Below are 9243 nucleotides of genomic sequence, written 5' to 3'. Positions count from 1 at the left end.
GAAATGATTGAGGCATTTAGTGGTTTCAATTCTAAGAACAAACAATGGGAAGAGTAACCACACAATGTTCTGCTTGAAACAGTCTAGCTCCCCAGCAACGCATTCAAACACTCACAGCTGATAGACAGTATCATAACAGTTCAATTTTAACAATTCACATCAATGTTGACTTGAAAACTCAATTTGGTTTCTTTCAACCAAACAACTGTAAACTCTGGACCCTATGTCATGTACTGTGATGACTCATTTATCCTGTTATGCACAAGACTGTCATTGTTAAAATCTAGCTAAAATGGTAAGTTTACAATGAAAAGTAGACTACTTCAAAACAGACTGCTAGCACAATTTAGAGCCTCCAGGAGGGAAAACAGGAGTTAGAACGAAGGTTAAATTGGATTTTGGAAGACCACTTGATCAGGTTTCAATTGAGGGGAATTGGAGCAAAGCAAGACAATAATGATATCATCAAAAAAGAGAGGAAATGTTAGTCCTAAATGTTTCACTTTTTAGTCTGAGTCAAAGAGAAGGCAGGTATTGAATTTAATACAGATTGTGTTGGATGTTGTCCAGTCTCTATCATATCCAGTGGCAATTTTAACATGAAAATATTGGTGGGGCAAACTCAATCAACAAAGCTCATATGCATCGAACCCACTACTGGCTACACATTGAATGCACTAATAACCAATCCCAGAAATTAGTTTTGAGCCACACACACAAACGTTATAACATTTAGGTTATGATCAGTTCATGGCTACTTCCCATATCTTTAGCTCTTATTGCACGGAAGACCATGGTAGTTGACCATACTTTTATAGAGTAAACTAGCTAGTAATCGGTCTGCAATATTGCGACACAGCGTGCGTCTGCCTGCCTGTTAAAAAGGGGCCCGGTTAACAACATGCAAGCGCTTCATATATTGCACATTTCCAGTTCCATCAAATATATGTATAACTAACCCTTCTTCTACATGTGGTTCCATGGGTATTACAGTATGCCATCAAACATCAACAATAAGATGTAGCCTATAGGAAATTATAGCTAGCCCACCTCAAAACAGATGAGAGGCCTCCTGTAGCTCAGTTGGTAGAACATGGCGCTTGCAACGCCAGGGTTGTGGGTTCAATTCCCACTGGGGGCCAGTATGAAAAATGTATGCACTCACTAACTGTAAGTCGCTCTGGATAAGAGCATCTGCTAAATGACGTAAATGTAATGTTAGCCACTACTCCATGATCCAACCACTCAACTTGAATCTTATTTTCCAGCTTGCTTTATGTTAATGGATGGCCATATTTTAAAGTTTAGGTGGCTAATGAGCAACAAGACGTTTTCTCTCTACATTTCCTTCATAACGCTAACTTAGAAAATTATTTGCTAGGAGATAGGTAAGCTAGTTGACATGTTTCAGCTAGCTAAGCTACCTAGCTTGAAGACGTGGTAACAGTGCATGGTAAACAACTAGCTAGCTATGAAGTTGATACATTAATCCAATCAAAGTTACCGGGCATAAGACATTGATTTATCTGTGGCCAATGACAATGAGCCTTATTGGGTGGGCATTTCTACTGTAAATCAATGGAGCACTGAAGAGGGGCTTTTGCTTGCTAGCTCTCCCAGCAGGTGTTGCGGTGACATAATGTCCCCATGAGTGACAGCACCCTGAGCCAATCAAGCGCAACCAGAGAAGCTCAACGCTTTGTGCTTTCTTTGTCTGCCCCTCCACCACAGAAAGCACAGAGCGAGGCTGTAACTGCTCCATTTTGGAGCTGCCTTACTCAACGAAAATTTACCAAAACAACAATACAATGGGAAAATAATATTGTTTGCCAACTGAAATGATACATTGTTGTGGCATAAAATAACAGAATTGCATGCAAATCTCCAGTGACGCATCGCCACTGATCACATCATGGATTGAAAGGTTAGTGATGCCTATGAGATGTGACTGAAAAGCCTCTGTTGCAATTAGATTGAGGAAAGAAAAAGAGCCTATAAAGCCATAACCAAAATGGCACTTCACTGCAGCACTGAAGACCTTGAACAGCAGTAGGCAGGTATCCCATTCAGGATGAAGCTAGAGCCTCAAGGTTGAACATTCTCTTGTCTTGGCTTTGTATGCATCTATGTCACGCAACGCTTTCATCAGCCCGGCTTAATGCTGGAGATGCTGCTCTCTCAACACTTTCTACAATATGACACCGTCTCACAAGTTTAATCAGCACAATCCTTCTGAATTTTTATGTCATATCAGGAACGTGATCAGCTAAAATGAACTTAAGACGAGGGAGATCAGAGGCACTGCGTGTGCTCATATAGTGGGTGTGGGGGATGGGGGGTGGGGTGGGGTGAGGTGGGGTGTTATTTTCATATCTTGACAAATTGCGACATGACTTTGTGTAGTCATTATCTTAAAACTAGTTTAATATTGGGATACAGACAGTATTTCTAATCCACAGAACATTTTTCTTTTTGGCTCTGTGGTTCGACAGGCAAGATGTAACAATATGATAATAGGAGGGTCCCACTGGGCAAAAACTGGTTGAATCAACGTTGTTTCCACTTAATTTCAACAAAAACATTAAATGCGATTACATTGAATCAACGTGGAAAACTGATTGGATTTGAAAAAAGTAATCAACATCAGGGAATTTCGTCTTTTCTTCACCCAACTTTTAACCTTAATCCAATGACCTGGTGAAATGTTTTGTTGATTTCATGTTGAATTCACGTTAGTTGACAACTCAACCAAATATAAATCAAAACTAAACGTTGAAATCACATCTGCATGTGCCCAGTGGGGTGGCTAGCTACTAGGGTTATTGTGTATGGTTATGGCCTCATATACAATTGAAGTCGGAAGTTTACATACACATTAGCCAAATACATTTAAACTCAGTTAGGGCAGTTAGGATCACCACTTTATTTTAAGAATGTGAAATGTCAGAATAATAGTAGGTTTCAGCTTTTATTTCTTTCATCACATTCCCATAGGGTCAGAATGTCACGCTCATTGATAGAAGGATCGGACCAAGGTGCAGCGTGGTAGGCGAACATATTAATTTATTAAATGAACACCGACAAAACAACAAAATACAAACAAATGTAAAGTTCAGCAGGCTACAAAGCACCTATACAAAAACAAGATCCCACAAACTAAGGTGGGAAAAAGGCTGCTTAATTATGATCCCCAATCAGAGACAACGAGACAGCTGCCTCTGATTGGGAACCATACCCGGCCAACAAATAAATAGAAAAACTAGAATGCACACCCAAATCACACCCTGACCTAACCAAATAGAGAAATAAAAGGGATCTCTAAGGTCATGGCGTGACACAGAAGTTCACATACACTCAATTAGTATTTGGTAGCGTTGCCTTTAAATTGTTTAACTTGGGTCAAACGTTTCGGGTAGCCTTCCACAAGCTTCCCACAATATGTTAGGTGAATTTTGGCCCATTCCTCCTGACAGAGCTGGTGTAACTGAGTCAGGTTTGTAGGCCTCCTTGCTCGCACACGCATTTTCATTTCTGCCCACAAACTTTCTATAGGATTGAGGTCAGGGCTTTGTGATGGCCACTCCAATACCTTGACTTTGTTGTCCTTAAGCCATTTTGCCACAACTTTGGAAGTATGCTTGGGGTCATTGTTAATTTGGAAAACCCATTTGCGACTAAGCTTTAACTTCCTAACTGATGTCTTGAGATTCAATATATCCACATAATTTTCCTTCCTCATGATGCCATCTATTTTGTGAAGTGCACCAGTCCCTCCTGCAGCAAAGCACCCCCACAGCATGATGCTGCCACCCCTGTGCTTCACAGTTGGGATGGTGTTCTTCGGCTTGCAAGCACCCCCTTTTTCCTCCAAACATAACGATGGTCATTATGGCCAAACAGTTCTATTTCTGTTTCATCAGATCAGATCAAAAAAGTACGATCTTTGTCCCCATGTGCAGTTGCAAACCGTAGTCAGGCTTTTTTATGGCGGTTTTGGAGCAGTGGCTTCTTCCTTGCTGAGCAGCCATTCAGGTTATGTCGATATAGGACTCGTTTTACTGTGGACAGATACTTTTGTGTCAAGCAAAGAGGCACTGAGTTTGAAGGTAGGACTTGAAATACATCCACAGGTACACCTCCAATTGACTCAAATTATGTCAATTAGCCTATCAGAAGCTTCTAAAGCCATGACATCATTTTCTGGACTTTTCCAAGCTGTTTAAAGGCACAGTCAACTTAGTGTATGTAAACTTCTGACCCACTGGAATTTTGATACACTGAATTATAAGTGAAATAATCTGTCTGTAAACAATTGTTGGAAAATTACTTGTGTCATGCACAAAGTAGATGTCCTAACTCACTTGCCAAAACTATAGTTTGTTAACAATACATTTGTGGAGTGGTTGAAAACGAGTTTTAATGACTCCAACCTAAGTGTATGTAAACTTCCGACTTCAACTGTAGGTGGTTGGCAGAAATGTGGATGTCATCTACCAAGCCAATCCAAAACCCCTCTCTACTTGTTGTTCCAAATATCACCATGAGAATGAAACACTATATAGCCTACACTGTGCTATTCAGTGACCCTGACAGGGAAATTATAGAAATGTTTCCTTAGCACTATATTTGCATTGAAACGAACAGTTTTTGGGGATTTGTAAATGTGCATTTTGAGTCAGAGGAGTTTGGTTTTTATCTACTAATAGACATGAGTATTGATAAATGAGGATATAATTGACAGAACATGACATTTTCTGTATTTCTTCCCCGTTACATATATTTATATTCAAATAGTTGTCTTTTTTTTAAAACTAAATTATAACCGTATCATGGAGATGCACATCTTGTACAACATTAATTACTCCCAGAGAGAAATACCACTGAATCAACACGGGTAAATAAACTGACTTAACATTGGAATAAAAAGGGCATGGCATGTCCATTCAGAGCATTTTTGCTTGATGTTCAGGAGCCCCTAATCACAACGTAACAGAAACACAGTATCCAGGCAACCAATGTAAGGAAATAATGTGCCCATGGCATTTACATACTCTATTAATGTGCTGTTGAAAGACAGATTGAATATTTTATGCCTAGAATACTAAATTGGGTTTAAATCATCCCTTAATAGTAGGTTTGATGATTACAGCGAGCTCCATGAGGCTGGGAGATTGCCATTTCATGAAATATAAAGCCACTGCAAGTGGCATATGTATGGAGTGTGTTATACAAGCATGTTACGCAAGCCGGCTAACTTATTTCTAAGAACCCCCTAAGGTTTACAACAATTGATTTAACCTTTATTTAACCAGGTATGGTACGTAACTAAGAACACAATAATAGTTTACTAAAACAACCTGGTTAAATAAGTAATAGTAATAGCTGATAATAAATCCAAACTATGACCATATCAAAATAATATCCAACGGTACCTATCAAGGGTTTGTTTTTCTCTTCTAAATCAATGTCTTCTGTCTGGCACTGACTTCCTCTAGGGTCGTTCCATTTGATTTCAATCACTTTTTGACCGCACCCCTTTTGATTTGAACGAAACTTTCCATAGTTACAGTATTTGCCCATGGTAGAAGTGGTCCTGAATACCAAAACATTCAGGAGATAGAGGTGATCAAAGTTGACCCATTTTGCATACCCCACCATACCATGAGACATATGTCTTTATCACTGGAAAATATAAACAGTTGAGTTTGATATAATTTAAAAGCTTACAAACAGGGTTTTCAAGCTATTTTCAAATTTATTGAAAAAATACAATTATTACTTTTTTTACCTTTAAAGTTATTTACCTAAAAACGTATGTTTTAGCTTAGACCCTATTTTACATATTCTGAGGTGTTTGTGTTGTGTCCGCCATCGGTTAAGACACAGCATGCTCATGAATACAGGGTGGGTGTCATGTTTTGGCATATAAATGTACTAAAATCGAAATGGTACTACAAAGATGGTTGGAGGTCTACACATCAGAGAATGTTAACTTGAATGCGAATATCAGTTCATTTTAAATCTTCCATAGGAAACCTATTGAAATCATGGAAATATAGATAATAGAATAAACATTCCCATTTAAGCAGTTGTGTAAAGTAACGAAGTAGTGTGTTAGTTGATAAAGTTGTTCTTACCTAGCTAATTATTGTAGACTTAAGTTATTGACGTAACCTACTAGCTAGATCAATTAACAGTTTTTTCTCATTGTAATATTAAATGGTGGTCACAAATTCTCACTTAACTAATGGTGTTTATAGCTTTAAAATTAGGTTCCTATACCTTAACTATTTGGTGATGGTAGTCATATAGCTAAGCACGCCCCCATTCTCATTGACGGGGCTGTAGTGGAACAGGTTGAGAGCTTCAAGTTCATTGGTGTCCAGATCACCAACGAACTATCATGGTCTGAACACACCAAGACAGTCGTGAAGAGGGCACGACAAAGCCTCAGGAGACTGAAAAGATTTGGCATGGGTCCTCAGATCCTCAAAAAGTTATACAGCTGCACCATCGAGAGCATCCTGACTGGTTGCATCACCACCTGGTATGGCAACTGCTTGGCCTCCGACCGCAAGGCATTACAAAGGGTAGTGCGTACGGCCCAGTAAATCACTGGGGCCAAGCTTCCTGCCATCCAGGTCCTCTATAACAGGCGGTGTCAGAGGAAGGCCCTCAAAATTGTCAGACTCCAGCCACCCTAGTCATAGACTGTTCTCTCTGCTACCGCACGGCAAGCGGTACCGGAGCGCCAAGTCTAGGTCCAAAAGGCTTCTCAACAGCTTCTACCCCCAAGCCATAAGACTCCTGAACAGCTAATCATTGCTACCCAGACTATTTACACTGCCCCCCCCGTCTTTTACGCTGCTGTTACTCTGTCTATTATTTATGCATAGTCACTTTAACTCTACCCACATGTAAATATTACCTCAATTACCTCGACTAGCCGGTGCCCCCACACATTGACTCTGCACCGGTACCCCCCTGTATATAGCCTCCCTACTGTTATTTTATTTTACTGCTGCTCTTTAGTTGTTTGCTTTTATTTATTTTTTACTTAACACTTACAAAACTTAAAAATAAAATCTTTAAAAATTGCATTGTTGGTTAAGGGCTTGTAAGTAAGCATTTCACTGTATTGTCTACACCTGTTGTATTCGGCGCATGTGGCAAATACAATTTGATTTGATTTGAAGTAACTGTCTTTCTCTTTTCCTTTTCTTCTTATTTCAGAGAAAGCATGTACACCATCTTAAGAAGTATGGAGAACTGACGGCAAACACACTGAAGATAAAAAAAAAAATGTATCTTCAGTAATGTGCCACCATCAAGCAGAGCACATTACTGAAGATAAATCCATCGACAAAGCTGTGGTGAAGTACGTGGTCCAAGGGCTCCAAACATTTGCTGTTTTAGAACAAGAACCGTTCAGAGAGTTTGTCCAGGATCTGCAGCCTAACTAAAGATCTTATCAAGGCCCACACTGCGCTCCAGGAGTGATGAAGCCTCCACGGAAATGAAGAAGAAGGTGACTGAGGCCATGAGAGGAGTTGACCACATCGCCACCACCAACGACTGCTGGTCTGCAAGAAGATGGAGTTTAATTGGTGTTACAGCCCACTGGATAGACCCTGACAGTCTCAACAGATGCTCTGCACCCCTGGCCTGTAAACGGTTGAGAGGATCGCACACCTTTCATGTGTTGGCAGGCACCCTAAATGACATCCATTCTGAGTTTGAAATTGTGAGAACAACAACAGACAACGGCTCTAACTTCTTGAAAGCTTTCCAAGTTTTTGGAGAAGATGAAAACAACAAGACAGTGGAAGCAGTGGGTGGTGAAGCAGCTCAGCCAGGACAGGAAGATGGTGAAGAGAAACAAGAGGAGATTGAAGAAGTGGAGTTTGTTGATGTGGCAACGATCATGAATGAAGATGATGGTTTTGAGTACCAGCTGCCGAAGCACCAGCGCTGTGCTTGCCACCTACTCAACTTAGTATCTACAGTCGATGCCCTGAAAGCAACATCCAGTGAGGCTTACAAAAAAAGTGTCCCGTTCAACATTTGCCAAGTGCCAAGCACTTTGGAAGAAGTGCGGAAGATCCACACTTGCAGCCGAAACGGTTGAAGATGCTTACGACCTCCAGCTGCTGCGCTGGAATGCTACAAGGTGGAACTCCTGGTTCATGGCTGTAGAAAGACTCCTGAGGATCGTCAAAGACAAAGGAGAGGCGGCCTTCAGAGTTCTCTGCACAGACTTCGAGGTTCCAATGTAAGTAAGGATTATATATTATTTTGTCATAATTTAAGGTCTTGAATGTGGTCTAAATCTGTTGCAGTGTTTCCTGACCCTTTGCTTGGGGACTAATAACTGTTTCATATGTTGTAGCCATACACTATCATTTATCCATTTAGTCAACTACTCATCCAGCCATTGATTACTGTAGTTAAATCAGCTGAAATGGTTAGTGGTCCCCTTTGTATTGGGTTAGGAAACAGTATTATTATTATTTATTTTTTCATAGGTTCAATCCAGCTGAACTCGCCTTCCTGACAGAGTATGCTGCCACCATGAGCCCAGTCGCAAAGGCCATCAACATCCTGCAGGCTGAAACCAATGTCCAGATGGGGTGGCTACTTCCAACTATCAACCTTGCTGATCACAAAACTTGACCGACTCAAGTTGTCCCTGAAGGACTGTATGTCACGATCGTCGGTAAGAGAGGAGGACCAAGGCACAGCGTTGCAGGCAAACATACTCTTTATTTAGCGATACACGAACAAAACGATAACGTGACAGTTCACGGTCTAACACAAACCAACTAGAAACAAGATCCCACAACTACTGTGGGAAAACAGCCTGTTTAAATGTGGTTCCCAATCAGAGACAACCAGCCACAGCTGACACTCGTTGCCTCTGATTGAGAACCACACTGGCCAACATAGAAATGAAACACCTAGAACTACAACACAGAAATCTACACACCCTGGCTCAACATAACAGTGTCCCCAGAGCCAGGGCGTGACACTGTAATCCTCTGGTGGATGCGGTACAACTGGGACTGAAGAAGCGCTTCGGCCACATGTTTCACAAAACCTGAGCTGATCGCAGCTGCAATCCTTCTCCCCAAATTCAAAACAAGGTGGACAAAGGATGACGCCACCATCAGAATGGGTAAGACAACATGGTTAATTAACAGTATTTTATTATTCATAAACAACTGTGTATAGTGTACATGTTGA

General features: G+C 40.7%; 1 long non-coding RNA gene across 1 annotated transcript; it reads left to right on the top strand.

The window, feature by feature from the left end:
• The first annotated feature begins 1749 nt into the window (after positions 1–1749).
• Positions 1750–8767, top strand: LOC121570606. The gene is made up of 3 exons (XR_006001488.2): positions 1750–1924; positions 7234–8272; positions 8526–8767. It is a non-coding gene; the product is annotated as an uncharacterized LOC121570606 (long non-coding RNA).
• The last annotated feature ends 476 nt before the right edge of the window (positions 8768–9243 follow it).

Source organism: Coregonus clupeaformis, chromosome 7, assembly GCF_020615455.1.
Source record: "Coregonus clupeaformis isolate EN_2021a chromosome 7, ASM2061545v1, whole genome shotgun sequence".
NCBI lineage: Eukaryota > Metazoa > Chordata > Actinopteri > Salmoniformes > Salmonidae > Coregonus > Coregonus clupeaformis.
Note: the sequence above shows the minus strand (reverse complement) of the source record. Positions and strands in the feature narration are given on the sequence as shown.